This window comes from Leguminivora glycinivorella, chromosome 21 (assembly GCF_023078275.1).
Source record: "Leguminivora glycinivorella isolate SPB_JAAS2020 chromosome 21, LegGlyc_1.1, whole genome shotgun sequence".
Lineage (NCBI taxonomy): Eukaryota > Metazoa > Arthropoda > Insecta > Lepidoptera > Tortricidae > Leguminivora > Leguminivora glycinivorella.
Window position 1 is genome coordinate 6,427,393 of NC_062991.1, and position 22,230 is coordinate 6,449,622.

General features: G+C 36.7%; 2 non-coding genes across 2 annotated transcripts; both read right to left on the reverse strand.

Annotated features, from left to right (window-relative positions):
* Positions 1-6,544: 6,544 nt before the first annotated feature.
* Positions 6,545-6,631, reverse strand: Trnay-gua. The gene is given in 2 exon segments: positions 6,545-6,580; positions 6,595-6,631. It is a non-coding gene; the product is annotated as a tRNA-Tyr (tRNA).
* A 1,283-nt stretch (positions 6,632-7,914) lies between these two features.
* Positions 7,915-8,001, reverse strand: Trnay-gua. Its single transcript is given in 2 exon segments — positions 7,915-7,950; positions 7,965-8,001. It is a non-coding gene; the product is annotated as a tRNA-Tyr (tRNA).
* Positions 8,002-22,230: the final 14,229 nt, after the last annotated feature.

The following is a 22,230-nucleotide window of genomic DNA, read 5'->3' on the forward strand; positions in this document are numbered from 1 at the left end:
ATCGCGTAAACACCAGAGGCGTAGCATTCGCCTATAGTTCTTTCTCCGTTTATTGATAAACTTAGAAAGGGATAGAAGCAGCTTCTTTGGCGTGAAGTTAGGCACAATATATTGTAAACAAACGTAAACTCACTTACTTTCTGAGTAAAGTAATACGGTTCTCACTTGGGCAGCCCATGGTAACGGTACTGTATAAACTCCCAGATTACCTTCTTATTAGTTAGTATTTGGGCCGAATATTCGGTAAAAATTCGGTATTCGGCAAATTCGGCAAGTTTTTCAATGTTCGTATTCGGCCGAATAATTCGGTTGCATTGCCGAATATTTACCGAATAAACAAAGTAAATAACTAATGAAGATCTTACGTATTCCATTGGATAATAAGCTCCTATTTTAGTAACTTTCTAAGGAACTTCTAAAAAGAGATACTCGTAATTTGTTGATCTCACTCTAAACCTATGCGTCAAAATATAATAAATACAACTGTTTTGTAAAAAAGTAAAAAAAAACGTACTTAAGAGTTGAGAAGAATCAAGAGTTCACAGTTGTTTTAACTTAGTTTTAGTTATCCACTAAATCATAAGAACATAGTTGGCGTAACATATGTAACCATTATTAATCAATTAATAGTTTTAATCTTAACATCCGCTTTAAAAATATGGCGTAACCGAATATTCGGCCGAATAGTCGTATTCGGCAAAACCCATATTCGGCCCATCTCTAATTTAGATTACAGTATAAATTACACTTTATTTTAGTATACTTACTAACTGTCAATTTACCTGAAGTCTAAAAACACCATGGAACTAAAAACTAGGGAAATGTAGTTCTCATTTTAAAATGAATGTTTCTTAGTAACGTTTAAAATAGAAGATCATTATGATTTATTTAAAGTCACATACAGGTTGAACGCGATTAATTAACATTATTTTACCTATTTTCCAACGTTTTGGCCAGGCTACACTGGCCGTGGTCGCGGAAGACTGCCGTCCCAGCAAAGTGTCACCGGAGATGTAAACAACACAAAACTACCCGATATTAGTTTATATAAATTCTCAGTTACTGTAACTGTCTGCCTGCTTTACAAATAATAATATTATGTAATAACGAGAGTCGTTTCAGCGAACGGTTTCATAGCGAAGAGTCTCGACAAACATCTTGAGAGACCCTCGCTAGGGTCCTAAAAATCCTAACCTAGGGTGCCGCCACAAGCACTGGTAGCCTAGCGGTAAATACCTACGTGCGACTTTCGTTCCGGAGGTCGCGGGTTCGAACCCCGGCTCGCACCAATAAGTTTTTCGGAATTTATGTGCGAAATGTCATTTGATATTTGCCAGTCGCTTTTCGGTGAAGGAAAACATCGTGAGGAAACCGGACTAATTCCAATAGGGTCTAGTTTACTCTTCGGGTTGGAAGGTCAGATGGCAGTCGCTTTCGTAAAAACTAGTGCCTACGCCAAATCTTGGGATTAGTTGTCAAAGCGGACCCCAGGCTCTCATGAGCCGTGCCAATTGCCGGGATAACGCAAGGAGAATGATGATTGTAAAAATCCAAACACGGTGAATTAAAATAAATAAAGAGATAATAATAAATTAAAGTTGTCTTCGTTTCATTCGTGCCAGTTTTAGTAAAGTGGATTATAATGTTTGACCTTTTATACGGTATGCCACTCTTCTTAACTTAATGAACCTCAACGTTCTCAAATATCGGTAAAAAACCTTGCTTTGTAAATAAATTAATTAGAGTTTTATTTTACGATCCACCATTTTTTCCTAATGAATTCAATTTTAATTTTGCGGCCCCTTCTAATTTAATGCCTCCTTCAATTTTAACCAAGCATACTTCTTGCTTGGTTTGGTAATTAAATTAATTATATAATATAAAAATAAAGCATTTTTGAATAAAATTGTTTCTAAATCTGTGAGTTTTCTTAGTTCAAATTGTAATACCTATTCCTTAAGTACCTAGACATTTTATTCAAATCCTTTTACTTTCTTTAAAAGTTTTACTTAAGCAAATTGTCAGATTCTAGGCAAAATAAAAACCTTTTTCTTAATATGTTCCCAAGCTAGCTGGCTGGAAACTTCTCGAACCGAAGTGAATTAAGAAAATGGGTAATTTACGACATAGTTCCACCAGACTTCATTTTACTGCAGTCAACAGAGACAAATTTCAAGCCTTTTTTTGTTAAAACTCGAAACAAATAATACGGAACATACTAGTTATGGTCTTTCGACAAATACTTACATTATTCTTCCTGCAAGCTTTATGTTAAGCACTAGAAGGGGACCGGACGGGCAGTTAAGTAAATTCTTGTACAAAGTGAAACGTGATAGCCCAGAAAATAGTTGTGGTGCTTTTTACGGAAATATCTATTTTCAACTAATTATATGACTCTTTCTGTAGAAATTCACATAAAACTCCGTCCGTCGAATCCCCTTTCTAGTATCAGAGTTCCATAAACGTATCTACGCTTATGAATGCGTAGCAATATAGAACAAAATATAATTTTGTATGGTTTCGCCGACTAGTAAATCGTTCAAGGATTGTACCCATTGCTTCATTATGCATTATAAATGACTCTTAATTGTGAAATAAGATTGTATTTTAAAATAGCTTGTGTACAAGAAAGCAGTAAACTTAAGGCTTAGTGTATCCATACTAATAATATAACTGGGAAAGTGTGTGTGTCTGTTTGTTTGTCCGTCTTTCACGGCAAAACAGAACGATGAATGACATATTTTTTTTAAGTGGAGAAACCTGAAGGGATGGAGAGTGACATAGGCTACTTTTAGTCTCTTTCTAACCCCCCACTTCATTAAAATGGGGGTGGAAATTTATATGGACAATTCCGCAACTTCTGAATTTAACGCGAACGCAGCCGCGGGCAAAAGCTAGTTAAAAATATGCATCATATAAAAAACAATTTCAATTTTAGTTTTAATTTAGGCTATATGTAGATTTAGGTTAATTTACATGGTTTATAACTTATTAGTTTATAATTTTTGATGTCTTATACAAAATAAACCTATAATTTCTGAATGTACCTATTGTATTTGTTGACTGGTGTATTTTGCGCTTAACTGCTTTCAATGTGTCCATAGCGCTTTCTAGCCATTTTTCATGGCAAAATATATTTTCTTAAGGTCAACTGTAGCTACGCAGTTTGGGACTAATTTATATTTTGTCCTATTTTGCCGAGGGCGTACTAAGTAGCTGTAGGTAAATGATGGACGGTAGTTTTCCGCTATTAATTAATTTTGTTGTAATTTTGTATTTTTCAAAGCGTACTGGCGTGGGTGGATGTTGGGTGAGGGGGTTAGGTCTTGGCCATGATCTCATATTTGACCGGAGCGACAAAGTAGCTCTAGAGTATAACTCGATTTGCTTTTATTTGTCCTGATGTTCTTCTCTACAGGACGCAATTCTCAATCGATACGCGTGAAATTTAGTGACTCGATTCTGTTTTTTTACGACGATCCAATTCATAAAATTTTAGCAAAATGCGGAAATTGAGATAAATTCCTACTTACTTACTACCTACAAGCAGCGGCTGGTCCATACAAGCCGAACCCCACCGGCTTGCCTAAAATTGATTACTAGTAAAGTACCTAATGTTAAGGTAGGTTTATTTTTACTTTGGTGTTGCCTAGCAGAAGTTTTCACCAGCCGCCACAGCTACCTACGCTAATGCAGACCAAGCATGAGATTGTTATAAATAAAATTAAACAGTGTCTGAATGAGAACCAAAATTAATTTCCTTGGCACGTACAAGTCCATTTATAAGCACAATTTTTTGAAATTAATAGGAACGGACTTCGGAATCGTGCAATATACGTATTGAATACGTCCATTGAATAGGAATCTGGATTGTAAATTTAACAACAGCCGATAAATTGCAGATGAACTGGCTCTGACAGCTCTTTGTTCGGTATCGTGCCAATTTTTGAGAAAATTCGTGTGACGTCAAATTTTTTCATGTCAATCGATTTTGCGCTCAATGAGGGCGCATGATAATATTCCTTCCTTCCTTGAATTACAGGAAAATTGATGTTTTATTTAAAAAAAATACGTTTTTTATTTCTTTAATTTATTTTATTTGGCGTTAAAATTAATTCTTAAAGAAGAGATTTGAAATTATGTCATCAATATTAGAAGGAAATCAATTTCTAGTACACATTTAATTTATGTCCACTTGTCAAAGCCTGCGCTGCTGATTACGGACTATTTTTGATTGTATGGGTTTGAGGTTAGTTGTGATTTTGTTTTTTTTTTTACTGTAATTTTTAACCCTGAATAAATGATTAAGTATAACTTTCTAGTTACATTCCGAAAACCATTTTTATCTGAGCTACGTGTAATTTGAGAGAAAATTTAAAAAGATTTTAAAAATTTAAAAGGCCGCCATGGCACATACAATCATTCTGGCATTTTGGGTGCCCATGAGCCCATTCTTTGCCTCCTATCTCATACAAAAGAAAATTAAATCAACCACCCAAAGTTTTGTAGTCAAACTTTAATGAGCTACACATTGTCACCCTTTTTACCAATCATCACTACCCATTACATATTATTCTTACATAATAATACACTCAACCGCAATGAACCAAGTTACTTTTTCACTTTATTTAAACAGAAAAAGTCATAGAAGGACCCGTTTTGTTTGCCCTCGAGTTCAGTTCATTTCGTAGGCGTTCGCTCCGATCCTATCTAAATGACCTTTGGGTTCCCCGAGGCACCAGAGGTATTTATGAGATGACGCATATTACTGTAATAATTTGGGATTTCGAAGGTCAAGATTATACAGGTTGTTATATAAGGTGTAGCCAAATTAGTCACGGATATTTTTGGGCAGTTCTCAGGAGGCGCGTTTTTACGTGTCCGGGGCAAAAAACGTCAGAACGGACTGTTCTAAAAATCTGAATTAATTCAGGCATAATCTTTAGCCTCTGTTCTGTTTGGTACACTATAAAATTATTTATTTATTATTTGTATAATATAAGTAATAAAATATTAAATGCGAAAAATGACCTTCGGTGGACGTGTCCCGCACCCAGAATTTGCAAAACAAAAAATCATAACTCAAGATGGAGTTGTTGATCGCAGTTGTTATAGATATTCACGCATAAAGTATTAGTTTACCTATCATATTTTCTATATAAAAATAATATGTTAGCTAAACTCATCGAGTAAAGACAAATTTACGATGTGTCTCGGGCTAGTGACTGATTTCGGTGTCATTTGCTAAACAAGACAGTACTCTTACAAATTAGTAGATCAGGGACATAGTGGCACAAATATAGTAAGTTTTAACTATGTTTTAACCATTCAGTGTAGAGGAGATGCAGTACCGTTTTATAAAGGGGACTTTTTAAAGGTTTCTCAGTCATTCGGTGGGTTTGGTCCCATGTTTTTTAAGATTCGGTGGTTCAATTTACTCCCACAGTTTTAGTGCATTTGTCGTTATGTAAGGTACTAATAAATCCTTGAACGTATGTTATTACGTCATTATGACATCTCCTCTGTATCATGCATGCTATTGCAGTTATCTCCAAAAAAGCGATAAAATTTGATATCAGTGGAGTTGATTTCCGTGGTTTCGGTGGATTTTTTGACCACCGATATCAAAAAAGTGACCACCGACTTCGATTGCCACGTTGTAAACTAGTTTATTGTGCATTATTTTCTAACATTTAATACTTAAATAGTAGGATATACTTTGTAAAAACATAAAACTATGTTTGTAAGCAAATTAAGCCATACTATGGGTACAAAATTCACTACTCGATAATGACTAGTCTATTAACATGTCAAAATTAGTAAAATTGCGCGATTATGAGCCTTTGTACATCACCTGTCATCGAATTAAAATGAAAAATATCAATAAATTGAATAATAAGTTATACATAAAGATGAAAATGTGGAATAATGTGTAAAAAATTGAATTCGGTGGTGCCAATTGATTACAGTGCCCATACATAATTTCGGTGATTTTAAAATGTCAGATTTCTTACAAACTATAAGGTTCTAATGGAGGCCTCCACCACCAATATTTTTTATATTTAGGCTAGATTTTAGTAAATAGACTGACTTATCAAAAAAGTAGAAAATAAAAATCAGCACCGAAATCAGGCACCGAACGTCATCTCTGAGAATCGCCCTTATTGGCTGTCTGACCTTGACATTTTCTACAGCGTGTGGATTCCATACGGGCGTATAATGTACATACTTATAGTATTTGATGACTGATCATACGAATCGCATAGGGTAATCATTTTGTTAAAAAGTAGGCTATGTCACTCTCCATTCCTCCAACTATAACTTAAAAAATCACGTTAATTCGTCGCTCTGTTTTGCCGTGAAAGACGGACAAACAAACAGGCACATACACTTTCCCATTTATAATATTAGTATAGATATGGAACTATTTAAAAGAACTCACGTTATTTTATCGTGACTGTTGTGACATGTTTTGAGTCCCGTCATCAGACAGTGATCGCGACGGCTAGAAAATTTATAAACTAAACTCGCATAAAAAAGTGACTCCTTCGAGCCGGATTTGAACCAGCGACCTATGGATGACAGTTGCAACCTCTACAGTCCACCGCTCTACCAACTGAGCTATCGAAGGCTTGTATAAGCCGCCGAAATAATACAATACAAATAGTAAAATGCATTTATTTAATTACCAATTAATAAACAGGTTATTGCGCAATTATTGTTTGTTTCGATAAAACTGCGCCAATCCGCAACATAAATCTGTGGGCCTAGTGAAATGAGACTCCAGTGCCGTTACAAGATGTAATAGTCTGTCGGTAGATGGCGCTAGACGTCACCCCAAGACGTGTGTACAAAAAGGAAAGGCATGGAAAGATTTGCGAAGTCCGGCGTGGCTTCCGTAGCTCAATTGGTAAGAGCATTGCACGGATTGCAAAAATGGTGCGGGTTCAAGTCCCGCCGGAAGCGTAAATTTTTCAATTTTTTCCTTTAATATAAAAATGTTTAGAATCGTTAGCAGACGTTTCTGCTTAATAAAAAAAAATTAATTTAGTATGGGTTAGCACATTGTTACTGGTGAATTCTCAATATAACTTGAGACTCCAGTGCCGTTACAAGATGTAATAGTCTGTCGGTAGATGGCGCTAGACGTCACCCCAAGACGTGTGTACAAAAAGGAAAGGCATGGAAAGATTTGCGAAGTCCGGCGTGGCTTCCGTAGCTCAATTGGTAAGAGCATTGCACGGATTGCAAAAATGGTGCGGGTTCAACTTTAGGCGTAAATTTTATTTTTTCCTTTAATATAAAAATGTTTAGAATCGTTAGCAGACGTTTCTGCTTAATAAAAAAAAATTAACTTGTATTTTGATTTTTATCACCCTTGAAAGTTTTTTCTAAGAGGTAATGTATTGCGAATTCTGTTAAGTCTAAAGTGTGACAGACAACGTCAATGACAACAATAATGGCGTACATTGAAGCTAATATTTATTTTGTATGAAAAATTAAAAATTTAAAGACATCATAATTTTTAAAAGTCACTGAACAAATGTTGATCACTATAAGGAGAATAGCCTACAGTTCAATTATTCGCCTTTGTTACAGGCCCCACTCTGTATATCAATTTAAATATTAATAAAATACCTACACAAGAGAAAACGCTAACAACAGGGTCGAGTGGAAAAAACGAGGGGAGGCCTTTGCCCAGCTGTGGGACACTAAAAGAGGATAATTAAAAAAAAATACACAAAATACGATTTTGAAATGACGAAACTCAACAAAGAAATTTAGTGATGTAAAATAGAAAATAAAACAATTACACGTTGCGCCATAGTAAAGTTCATTAAGTTGCGTAGGGCATCCAATAACATCACAAGCAAGTGTGATTAAAAAAATGTTATGCGCGAAGCAAAAATGGGATCCTTCGAGCCGGATTTGAACCAGCGACCTATGAATGACAGTCGCAACATCTACAGTCCACCGCTCTACCAACTGAGCTATCGAAGGTTATTTATCATTTTCGAAATTACGTATCTCTACTCGTTAGTAACATTACTAATTACTGTTTAAGCGATATTGCAATTAAAAACAATGCAACACTTTTGCATAAATAGCGATAGTAGAAATGCGATAAAAAGATGACCTCTGAGATTATTTTCAGAATGTTATCATAATATTTTATCAATTTGTTTTATATTTAGGTAAGGTCAGTGGTTAGGTAATTAAGTTCAACAAAACGATAATTTATTTGAGATAAATTATAGATGTGGGTGTCGTAGAAGGCGACTGTGGGATATGGGTTAAATTGTGGCGTAGGCGAGAGGTTTCGTAGGACAGTTTCGTTTTCTGTCAACCCCTTGTTTGCCAAGAGTGGCACTGAAACTTGAGTAGTTTCATGTGCTCTGCCTACCCCTTCATGGTATACAGGCTTGATTGTATGTGTGTATGTGTATAGATGTGGCTAATCGAGAAATTGTCATCTAGTTAGTAACGATAGCCAAGCATGAATAAACTAGATGACAAATAATTATTTCAAATAACATGACTGTGATTTTTCATCATTGGCGTCAATATAAAAGTGTGATTTCATTCAGAGTTCAAGCCATTCTTGAGTACGGTGTATTTAATTCCGAAAGTCGTCTAATTTCGAAAGTCGCATAAAAATCACCATTATTTCCATCATATCAAGATTCCCCTTTCGGAATTTTCCGAGCATTTTTGTCATTCGGAATTACCCTAATGCACCTTACATGTATAAAACAAGAAAAATGAATATTTAGAGTAGTTTTTTTGTGAATGTCTGTCTCTCCAGTCGTATTTCCATACTTTTCATGTAAACTAATTTAGAGGTTTAATTAAGCATGTAAAATTAGTTAGATTGACAGACAGGGTTGTTAGTTACTTACTTTAGTATTTGCTTAATATTTGTGGTATCCCATATTCATTCTAAGGCCATCCTTCATCTAAGTGCAATAAAGACGAATGTAGATTTAAATCTGAGACGAAAACCTCTTTAAAAGCATAACCAGGACCCTTTAGAAATGGAGCGTCACATTCGTTATCACCATGTGCGAGCTGATATCGAGGACTGCCACTAAAATCAGAGTGGTTTTCGATGCGCCCTTTTAAGCTGTACCATTGTACCAAGCTGTTGAAAGAGTTATGGAACTTGGCTTGCGCACTGCCGTGCGCGTAGATCTAGGTACAGTCAAGATATTAAGACGATACGGTAGGGGTCAATTCTCCATACAAACGCTCTCGACTATTTCCTCTCTGGTTTTTGAAGATAGAGCTATGATTTTTTTAACACAGGTTGTTATTATTTTTATCTGTGTCGGACCGTTTTGATTTTTTTGATATTCTGCTTTTTAAAGACTCTAGAGCCAATCAAAAATTTTCAAAAACGGCCTTTTTCATTGTGGCGCAAAAAAAGGTGTGATACTCAAGATTGGTAACAATTAACCAAAAAGGCTAAACCGTCCAACATAGATTATTTCATTGTTATTCAGATTCTCAAATTTCGTTCCGATTGATTAAGTTTTGAAGGAGGAAAGAGTCGAGAGCGGAACCTCGATTTTAAAGATTTTTTTTGAAATATCTTTTGACTGAGTTGTTCTTAATGGACAATTTTTTTTCGATAAATCTAGTTAATAACACTTGTAAGTATATTTAATTAAAATTCCCAAGTTGAAAGGGGGGCTCCTTTCCATTTTAGCATTTTCGCTACCGTATCCTCTTAAAATATGCATCCACATCCTTAACGTATGACCAATCAAGTCGTGTATACTTCTTTTCGGCACTTTTCTCGCATCTGTATTAATTAGCATCATTGAATATCATTAAAAATTAGATGAGGACACAAATTCCTCTCTATGTAGTTTCACCCTTATAATGTTATATTTAGCCAGAATAGACCAAATTTTCATTGATGATATATTTGGAATGACAAGAGGCTAAATTTTGAATGCCCGATACCCCGATAAATATTATTTAGGTTGTGCCAGGCATACCAAGCTTAAAGCCATTCTCAATGGTGTTGTGAACTAGGATAAATAAAATGATTGGGCTTCAGTGTAATAGTGTCTCCTTCTTCTTCTCAGCATATTTGCGTCCACTGCTAAACATATGCCTCTTTCATGGATTTCCATTCCGTTCTACACCCTGTTTTTATTTAATTCCGTTAACTTTAAGGAAAGGTTCTTTAGATCAATTAATTGCTCTGTTTGCGCTAGTTGCGTTTAAACTTTTACGGTTATAGAGTTATTAAAAAAATTAAGATAGTTACTGAACACGTGTGTAAACAGCCTTTAAATTAAAAATAGTAAAAATATTTTTATTGCCATAACTACCAATGCAAATACATGAGAAAAAATTACAAACAAAAACGATAAAACTTTAACAATGTAGCACGAAATAAGCAATAAAAAATATAAAAATATACATTTTATAGGTAGGCTTAGGCAACGGGTACCCGTCTCAGCTTGTTGCCAGATATATACATATACCCAGCGCTGGTTTTAAGATGGGCCTTTGGATGGATCTTTACCAATTCCTAATGTTATTTGTTTTGACATGTGCCTTCAATCACTTGACACTAACTTGAATGTTATTCTTAAGGGTCTCTCACACGAATAAATTCATTTATTATGTATGAGAATGATGAAAAATTTTTTTGCAAATTTAATTAAAAGTGATATACGGGCTGGTTCCTGATGAACAGCTACGTGTCGAATTTAACGGAAAGCAAAAAAAAAACACTTTATATATGCGGCAGTTCTGTGCCAGGTCAGCCCTGCCATCTTTTTGATGTCATCCGGCCATCTGGATCGTGGTTTCCCGTCACCTCGGCTTCCCAGTCTAGGTCTCCACAGCAATACTTAGCCGGCCCCATCGATCGTCATCTCTGCGACAAATATGACCGGCCCATTCCCACCCATGGCCCATAATAGTGTAACAACACAATACGTAATAACTATGATTTTTCTCTTATCTATTAAATACAGAACCACACTCACAACTGAATAAAAATCAAATAAAAAGCCTTTCCATGAAATCAGAGATGAATAGGACATACCTACTACTCGAAACGGGGATACGAATAATGCTTTACATTGGAAACCGTCAGATAAAAGCCGAAGTTCCGGGTACCCTATACGCTCTTGGCTAACATTTCAACTCGAATAAGGTTTCATTAAAAAAATGTTTGAACATTTGACACGACACGACCACTTGTTTATAACTATTATGGAGGGGCGGATAGGACACAGAAAAGGCCGAGAAAAGACCAGACGCAGCTCCATGGACCAAGTAAAAGAGAATTTAAAAAAAAAAAAAAACCGGGTGAAAGGTACTTCCGAATGTTGGATTATGAAGAAATGTGTAGGTATTTTTTTAAACTGCTTTTAATGTAAAACTTTGATTATTTGATGGAAACAAAAATGAATATACGTATACCGTTAGAAGTAAGAGTTCCGTTCTGATCTTCATCAGCAGTTCCACTGCACCAAATTTCACTGTTCTGGACGTAGGTTCATGCTGTTTTTTATAAAAATACCAAAGTAACTATAAGTGTGCCGTTCAGATTTGAGGAGTTCCCTCGATTTCTCCAGGATCCCATCATCAGAACTAGGTTCTAATAAAATGGGACCAATCTGTAGGTTTGCATATACATTCAATATTTTTTTTTTCAAAATCGGTCCAGTAACGACGGAGATATCGCAGAACAAACATAAAAAATAAAAATAAAAAACATACAGACGAATTGAGAACCACCTTGTTTGAGATTTGGGGCGGCGGTTAAAAAAGTAGAAGCCGTGTCGTATCACAGAGTCAAAAAGCTTTTTCCAGCAGTGAATGTTTCCAGCAGTGAATATATTTATTGTAATTATTATAAGTACCTAATCATAAATAGGTTTAAGTACTAACATAAGTTTACTAACAAATTGTATGAGTCATTAGTTACTCGAAATAAACAATTTCATTTCATTTTTCTATCCTGTGCCAGGACAGGATAGAAAAAGCTGGAAAATACTCCGCTGACAAGAGATTTACTCTTAAGTATATTATGATGATGAGGGTTTCAATAAGCGGTATACTAGACCGGACAATTCATCAATAGATTAGTGTGGATCTTCAAACAAAAACATATAAGTACAAGTACATACTAGTAAAAAAATAAATGACGACGCCACCGAGCAAATGCATTCGACATTCTAATTTCGAACGAGTATCTAATGATGAAGTGGGGTACTGACGATTGGTAGGTAGCCAAGCATGCAGTCCATGAGACCAATCCCGCGCGTGATGTGAAATCGTCAACCAATCGCGTTATATTCGTTCTACCAAGGCTCATGATTATGTTCATTCAAAGTTATACGAATTAAGTTTTAAAATTTTTGCTATCTCGAAAATATCTCTAGTCCTGGTTCGTCTATCTGTTGGATTCATATATTTTCCGATCGGAATGAAACATAAAATGCCTAGCGTGCCCACGCCATAACAATGCCATCGGAATTTGGAATTTTCCATCGCCGTGACGTCAGTCGCTGACTTATAGACAAATAGTGGATGGAATAAACTTTTAGTAGGTAATAAATATGTATGTGTAAAAATTCATTATGTCTAAAATGTCTCTTATAAAATAAATAAAGGTTATAGTAATAAAAGAGAGTCTTTGTAAACCAATTCTCCGTAACATTTCTCTTGATTCATAAGAAGGATTCTCAGAAAATACTCACAAACCCCGATGCCCATGAAAAAGCAATTATGAACAAGTGGCTCAAGTGATTGATGGAGCAAACACCCCTTGGTTACTGTACTAAGAAGTGGTCTCAACTTGTTTAGTTTGCGATCTTTCTGTTCTGCCTGCCGTGTAACCGAATGCCAATCGTCGACAGAAATGCAGTCTGGCCAATTGACAACATTTCATTTTTTTTTGAGTAATACTTTTTATTGTTTGGTTTGAAAGAACTCAATATTAAAAGATACACGTATTTTTTTATTTTTCCAAAAACTGCTATTTTAATGCGAAAATCCCTTTTTATTACTACTTTGAGCAGAAAGAGCGTAAGTTACAATCGTCAAGACTCAACTTAATGACGTCACATGTGTTGTATCATACACCTAAGAAAACGACAAAATCATTTCTAAAAAAAAAGTTTTAACAGTCAGCTTAAACAGTCTGGTATGTCTGACTGACTGTCAAGTGTCACTGTCAACCAATAGTGAATGACTACGAGCCATAGACTAAGCCATGAAATTTTTAATATCTTTGCTACGAACGGTGATAAGTGTCACTGCCAAACTCAAGTGACATCCCAACTCGAAGATTTTTTGGTTATTGTGGCAGTTCTGAATCAGCTATGTGACGTCACTTCCCCTTTAAACTATTTTTAAGAATTTCTACAGAAATACGAATATATTTATGTGACAGGTGTATATTTCGAAATGGTTTTCGATTTAGGGACATTGAAAATTTTGAAACGTTGTCAATACGCAAGAGCGACAGAGATAGATACTCTTTGGGGTTGGAAATTTGTATGAAGCATTCCGCAATTTTCGAATTTAAGACGAACAAAGCCGCTGCAAATGCTAGTATACCTAGAAAATTGAAGGAGTATCTTTTATTCCTTTTCCTTTCGTATTAAGAATCTTTTAATTCCTTTTGGACTTTCAAAATCGGTTAAAAGACCTCATTAGCACCCATATAAATGTAACATCACGTAGTTTTGACAGAAGCAATTAAGGAGTCGATCGATCAAGGAGGGGGAGGGGGAGAATATATTGGACGTGATCGATGTGCTGGTGTGACATTTACTAAAATGTATTTTGTAACGTTGTTAAAATATTCCAGACCAGGTTGAGCTAAAAATAAGAAAATATTATGATTTTAAAGTTTTCATGTTTTATCGATTTCAAATTAAATATTTATACCTACGTCAAATTATCTTATCGACGGAAAGTCATCAGTCTGTCGGTGTTTTACAGGTTGCACTTCGGGGAGTGTGCTCAAGAGCTACACGAGCTTATTCCACCGTCCCCATTCTACCATCGGACTCTTAGACGCACGGCCGTTTTCCATCCTTTCTTGGTAGATATTCCGCGAATCCGCACGAAGCGCTTTGCTTCTTCTTTTCTTATGCGCACTGCCAAGGAGTGGAGTTCCTTGCCGGCGGCTATATTTATTTCCGAGCTCATATAACCCGGCAACCTTCAAATCAAGGGTGAACAGGCATCTTTTGGGCGAGCTAACTCCATCGTAGGGCACGTCTTTGCCTTTGGCTAGTCTGTGGTCAAGAGTAAGCCCATTGATAATTAAAAAGAAAACAATATCGATCAAAAAAATGACCATTTCTCAAATAAAAACGTAGTTTTCGACACTTACACATTCGATCGATGTCATGTGAAATATTGAACTCTGAACAAAAAAAGTAATATTTGACGTCCATATTTTATACCCGATATTTAACGGGAATACAATTTCAATCGTCTTTTCATTTCAATATAGGTGTGAGTTTATATAGTTTCATTTCTGTGTTCGCCGTGTCTTGCGTGGGCGACGGTCGCGAGACCGTCGCCGTCGCATCTCATCGCATCGTCTACTTCCATATCGATAAGGTTTGATTTCGTATGCGTCGCATCGCCGTCGCGCGACCATCGCGCGACCGTCGCCCATGCAAGACACGGTGTTACAAATTAAGTCTAACAGTTCTTAAATTTTTAATCGAGCATGTAATTCGGGCATCCACTGTTAACAGTGTAAACTAACGCAGTATCCAGGGCGCCAATTCATTAATGTACCGTGGACCTTTTGATCAATAAAGATTTATTTTATTTTATTCATGTATCAATATTTGAAAAAAATTAAATCATCAAATTTTCAAGTTTATCGCTATGCCTGGGGCCATTTTTTTTTTTCAAAGTTGTCAACCCCACATTTTTCGGAATTGGATTTTTTTATGTGGTTTCCACTCAGAATCGCGAGCTCTTTCAATCCTAATAGGAGAAAAAAAGTCTCCCAAGGTTTTTTCCCATTCCGTTACCATTTTTTCATACGTTTTGTATGGCGGTAACGAAATGGAAGGTTTTAAAAATGTATGGAAATCTTGGGACATTTTTTTCTCCTATCAGTATCGAAAGACCTAGCGATTCTGAGTATGAATCACGTAAAAATACACATGGTACAAAGTGAGGTGGACAACTTTGAAAAAAAAATGGCCCACCTACAATCTCATCTATCATCAAATTTTCTTCTCTTAAATTCGATGTCTGAGTATATTAAATATTAATAAGTTGCCTGACCTTCTCTAATTATAGTACTTATACTTACTTATCTCAAGTTCTATTATGAAGGGCCGTTCAGCGAAGTAATGAAAATCTTCATCAATGTAATGTAACGTAAGTGCTCTCTTAATAAGTCATCAATTTAATAATAATGTGCCTCGTCTCCGGCAAGATTTAAAAATAAACGTCTACTCACCTTTACGTGAATGGTCGTTGATATTTCAGGAAGATACTTAATTTTATAAATTTATTATTTAAAAATTATTATTTAATTATATTTTAAAATTATCGGTCTTTCGCGACGTTTATTTCTGACGATCTTACGACGCCAGGCCCCGTAGCCGAATGGCATTTCAGAGACGCGAAACGAAAACGAAACGTAGTCCGGCTCTGTCGCGCCAATACGCAAGAGCGATAGGGATAGATATCTACTAGCGTTTCGTTTCGTGAGCGTTCGTGCCATTCGGCTACGCACCCTGGTATAAATCCGAAATGAAATTTGAAGCTTGAAATCCGAAATAGATCCATTATTTTTTTTTGAAAGAAGCAATAAATCAATAATTTGATGCATCACGCGCAAGTTATCCTCATAAAATAAAAACTACTGCAAAGTCGGTATCAAAATTGCTGCAAACTTATCCTGGTCTGACTCTACAACTGCAGATGACGCTAATTACGCCTCGTTAGCGGATTTTAAAAGTTTGTAATTAGGAAGAAACGAGGGCTGCGTTTTTCATGAAAATGGAAATCTCGTTTTCAGAGGCGCATTTTATAAAATTAAGAGTTCCAGTTTTGTAAACTCTGCAAAATTGGCCAAACGCATATTTAAAGCTGCGGTGATTTTTTTTAAATTATAAATAGGCTTACTCGCCACAAACTAGCCAAAGGCAAAGACGTGGTCTACGATGGAGTGAGCTCACCTAGAAGATGCCTGTTCACTCTTGATTTGAAGGTTGCCGGGTTATATGAGATCAAAGATCAGATATACCATCAAAGTTCTTAATGTATATCCAAGAAGGCGAGAAGGTTCGTATTTCTGACACTCGTGTGTTTTAAATAATCTGGGTGGCTAGCCGAATGGCACAATCGCTCACGAAACGCTCACGAAACGAAGCGCTAGTAGATATCTATCTCTATCGCGCTTGCGTATTGGCGCGACAGAGCCAGCGGCGTATCGCTTTCGTTTGGCGTCGGAGAAATGCCATTCGGCTACGGGGCCTGATGTCACTGAAGGATAACGATAATAATTTATTTCATATCCAAAACATACAAAACATCAACCAAATCTACAGCGCAGGCTTCGTCAAAAGCGTAGGTACAAAAAAGCATCCGCAACAATCTTCGTCCAAAATACATCAACATAATCAACAACATGATAAAATCCGCAACTAGTAATGTAGAAATTGCAGAACATTCCCAAAAAGCGGAAACATTCTTGAGAATTAATTTTTATTAAACAGAAACGTCTGTACAAAAGGAAAGGCATGGAAAGATTTGCGAAGTCCGGCGTGGCTTCCGTAGCTCAATTGGTAAGAGCATTGTACGGATTGCAAAAATGGTGCGGGTTCAAGTCCCGCCGGAAGCGTAAATTTTTCCATTTTTTCCTTTAATATAAAAAATTTTTGAGAATGTTCGCAGAACATTCCCGCAACATGCAATTTATTATTTAAACAAGAGAATATACTTAAAATAATGTTGAAATGGGCATAATATAAAACTATATGTTATTATAGGTTTAATATTGTCTATTACAGTTAGCTATTTTGTTAATAAGTGATAAGTTACATAAATTCTCACTATAAGTTGCTTAAATTCTCACTATACTTCAGGGAACATTTCCACTTTCAGACTTCACAGTTTTAGTCCTGACTCCTGACTTTTTTAAATTAGGTACCGAACTATTATTTCTTGATGCCTGTTTTTGGTCATGCCAATTTATGTATATACAAAAAAAAAACAAACAAAATAAAAACAAATAGATCGCTGTCAGGATCGAACCTGAGAACATCGGCATACGAAGCCAGCGCACCACAGGACTACGTCTTGACTTGCTGAGTTCGACGAAATTATGGTATAAACTACGAAGTTACGAAGTATTCTGATAAATTCTCGTTCTCGAGAACCGAAAATTTTCATGAGGAATGTTCTGCAACTTTGGAAACTTCTCGACCGTGCATTGCTAACCGCAACACGCTTTCTCCAAAACCCTATCAGTACCTACAAGCTCCCATTAATCCCCAAGGTGACATGTGCCCGGTGCAAAAGTTCTAAAAATAATGGCTGCATTACCACGCTGCACTACTGGATTAGCCCAAATATCCTACTCCGTGTACAGCTTTCAATAATAATTTGATAAAATAATGTTGAATTGTGGTTGATAATGTTAAATTAATATTCACCGTCTTTTTTTTGTTTTCCGCTAAATTCGACACGTAGCTAGGTTCATTATCAGGAACCACAAAAAGTCGACATTTTCATACATAATAAATGAATTTATTAGTGTGAGAGATCCTTAGGAATAGCATTCAAGTGAGTGACAAGTGATTGACGGCACATTTCTAAACAAATAACATTAGGAATTGGTAAAGGCTGTCACACACAATTGTCATGTTCAGTAATTATCTTTATTTTTGTAATAACTCGATAACCGTAAGAGTTAAGACTCTAGTTTCTTAGAGAAATTAATTGTATTGGATCTAAAGAACTTTCCCTTAAAGTTAACGGAATTCAATAAAAATAGGATGTATGTACAGAAATATACACATAAAAAAACTAGATAACATTATAGAAAATCCCTGCTGAGCCGTATTCGTCATACCTTCTTCAAAACAACAGACAATCAAGCTCAAATCTGTAAGCTTTTATATCAAGTGTTTACCAACTTCAATATTAAATAACTCCAAAACGTTATTTGTTTTCGAGGCCTTAAATTAAATATCCTGAGCTCATAATGTTACTGTTTAAGCGTTCAACTTTGCCGTCTCTTTTACGAATCTGTTATCTGACTTTGAAGCTTATTTCATGGTTTGTACGGTAATTTTTTTCGTGGATTTTTGTGCTGAAGTTGTGACAAAGTTGGTTGCAAGAGGATAAGTATAATAGAAGAGGTTGGGCTCGGCAAGAATTATTTTCTTAATGTAAAGCGACGACGCTTATGACTGAACGCCACCGGCGTGGAAAATTTTATTCCTTTGAGTTCTTCGGATTAAACATTTTCGTACTTTCTGCTACAGAAATATGTAATATAAATGGTGTGATTTTGATTTCTCCGTACGAGTAGGGAGGGCTCACTCCGCAATTCTTTCGACGAGCTACAAGTACATGCCTGCGGCCGGGCATTTCACATTCAGTGGTGACGACTGTGTGTTGTTGCCATTATGAAAGGTGGCATTTTGTGAACATCAAAGCAGTGAGCCTTCTGTACTTGTACTATTGTGTATTATATGGCACGAGAACCAGAATCAGCTATTGGATGAGATGCTCAGAATGATGTGTACACGGTTTTATATGCCTAACAATAACGTTGAGTACAAATCCTTTGTTGCAGTTTCTTTGGAGGATTAAGATCAGTCTTGTCGTTTTACAATTGGAAAAAAAATACTTACATATGTATTTATTTCTTAAGGTTCATATTGGTTGTCGTTGCAAGCTGCAGTATTGTTTAAATCCATCCATACTAATATAATAAATGGGAAAGTGTCGTGTGTCTGTTAGTTTGTCCGTCTTTCATGGAAAAAAGGAGATAAGTTAAATAGTTGAAGGGAGTGTGACATAGGCTACTTTTGGTATCTTTCTAACGCGAGCAAAGCCACGGGAAAAAGCTAGTATTTATTTAAAAACAATGAATATCCAAGCAATCATTTCTTTTTAGTTCAGCACAAAGTACATGTACATAATTTTATCAGTAAACGGTCTAAAATTTTCTTATTAATACTATCTAGTATTAATAACTATCTACCTACAGATAAATTCTTGGATTTGATTGAATGTTATCTGAAATAGCCTGAAGTCATATTTTCAATTTTTGAAAGAGTCTGTGATATTTAAAAAAGAAAAATTATTTTATTTTAAGAATCCAGGTGTCGGAGTTGGACAGAAATAAGATCTAAATTAATATTGGCTATAGTATGAATTTTCTGAAGTCATTTTATCGTTCGAGCTCCAAGTTGTTCTGCGATTAACGTTTCCAAATACATAGCACGCGCCTCTCGCGTCGATGCCACAGTGTAGTTAAAAGTGCATCGTAAATAGTGCAAATTTGTGTAAGAGCAAAGGGCGTGGGCAATTAGTACAGCATGCATGGCTCCAAAACCTACTTCACCGTTGTTATGGGGGACTTCAACGCGAAACTAGGCAAGAGAGATGGTGACGAGCTGAGAGTGGGGCAATTTGGAGTTGGAAGTCGGAACCACCGGGGGCATCTGCTGGCTGGTTTCTTGGAGAAGGAGGGACTCTATATGATGAACTCCTTCTTTAAGAAACGCGAGCACAGAAAATGGACCTGGATGAGTCCCGACGGTGTAACTAAAAACGAGATCGATTTCATCATGTCGACGAAGAGACATATATTCAATGATGTGTCTGTGATCAATACGGTTAAAATCGGAAGCGATCACCGCTTGGTAAGAGGCACATTGAATATATGTCCTAAGCTAGAACGCTCTCGACTGATGAAGTCCACGCTCCGTCCTGCATTCCAAACACAAAACCCCGAAAGCTTTCAGCTGGAACTCCAAAACCGTTTTGATTGCCTAGGCGATGATGTGGACGAATTCAACGACGGGTTTTTGGAAGCTGTCCATAGCGCTGGGTCTAAGTTTTTTAAGGCCCAACGGACAAACAAGACCAAAAGGCTCTCAGACTCCACTCAGAGACTCATTGAAAAAAGGAGTAAAATGGTTCTACAATCTTCAGCTGACGCGACTCTATACCGGCAGCTCAACAAGTAGATCTCTAAGTCCCTCACCCGCGATATGCGCCAATTTAATACTAAATGTATTGAAGAGGCCATAGAGCGGAATAAGGGCTCCAAAGTTTTTGCAAGGGATCTGTCTGTTGGGCAAAGCCAGCTCGCCAAATTGAAAACTGAGGATGGTAGAATCGTCACATCCAAACCTGAGCTCCTGAGTGAGATAGAGAGCTTCTATGGACAGCTATATACGTCAACCAGCAGACCCGAAGTTGGTCTGGCGGAAGACCATAGAGCTAGACTGACCCGACACTATACCGAAGACATCCCGGACATCAGCCTGTACGAGATTAGAATGGCTCTTAAACAGCTTAAGAATAACAGGGCGCCTGGTGAAGATGGAGTTACAGCCGAACTTCTGAAGGCGGGTGGTAAACCGATCCTTACGGCCCTTCAGAAGCTGTTCAACTCCGTCGTACTAGAAGGGAGAACGCCAAGGGCATGGCACAGAGGTGTGGTGATACTGTTCTTCAAAAAAGGTGACAACACTTTATTGAAGAACTACCGACCCATTTCACTTCTGAGCCATGTCTACACCGTGTTTCACTTAACACTAAAAACCTGAAAACCGTTTGTTCAGAATCGAGAGTAGAATCGATTGAGCTATATCTTGATGGGGGTAATATTTTTATTTAAATTAGTATGATTAGTTATTTTATTTAAATTAGTATGATAGTAATACAACATTGTGTATATCGCATAGCTAGAGGTTGTATACCTTTTTCAGTATTTAGGGGTATTAATACTGGCTGGTTACTTGGGCGATTATTTTTTCCGCTACGAGTTTGACGTTGTTTGTCAGTTTAATCTTAATGTTTATCATAAGTCATAACAAATTGAACTCGTACCTAATTACAACCTTGTCATTCTGAATATTGGGTTTAAATTTGCTTACTGAGATTACCTGTCCAATTTGAAGTTTACTGTGACAAAGCTTTAAAGTGTTTTACAATGACATCTTAGCTGTCTATTGGTAAACCTTATGCCGTTGCAGTAACGTACACAAATAAATAGTTTTATGGTTTATGATGGTAGTTAGCAATTATTTTATTGAGTGTAGAGCTAAAAGTCAAGTAGAGCTGTACAGAAATCTAAAAATTCAATTTAAAAAAAAGTAACCATCAGATTAAAAGATGAATACTCTAGATGAGTTTAAAAAAATAAAAATCTGTTGGGGTGTCTGAGGTTTTGAGTGATACCGGAAACACGTTGTATAAGCTGTTTTCAAGAGTCATTACGAATCGTCTCGCACGCAGGCTTGATGACTTCCAGCCTCCCGAACAAGCCGGTTTCCGAAGAGGCTTTAGTACCGTAGACCACATCCACACGCTTCGTCAGGTTATACAGAAGACCGAAGAGTATAACCTGCCCCTCTGTTTAGCGTTTGTGGACTACGAGAAAGCCTTCGATTCGATCGAAACCTGGGCTGTACTACAGTCTCTCCAACGGTGCCAAGTAGACTACCGCTATATCGAAGTGCTGAAGTGCTTGTACGAGAGCGCCACTATGTCAGTCCGACTCCAAGACCAGAACTCGAAGCCCATTCCGTTGCAGCGAGGAGTCAGGCAAGGAGATGTCATATCTCCTAAGCTGTTTACCGCTGCACTGGAGGATGTCTTTAAGACTCTGGATTGGAGAAGGCTAGGTATCAACATAAACGGTGAGTACCTCACTAACCTTCGATTTGCGGACGATATAGTAGTCTTGGCTGAGACCATGGAGGACTTGAGTACGATGCTCGATGACCTCAATAGAGCCTCCATGCGAGTTGGTCTTAAGATGAACATGGATAAGACAAAAATCATCTCCAATGCCCATGTAGCACCAATTCCCGTTACAATTGGAGGCTTTACACTCGAAGTTGTAGACGATTATATATACCTAGGACAAGTTATCCAATTAGGTAGGTCCAACTTCGAGAAAGAGGTTAATCGTCGAATCCGACTCGGTTGGGCAGCGTTCGGGAAGCTACGATACGTCTTTTC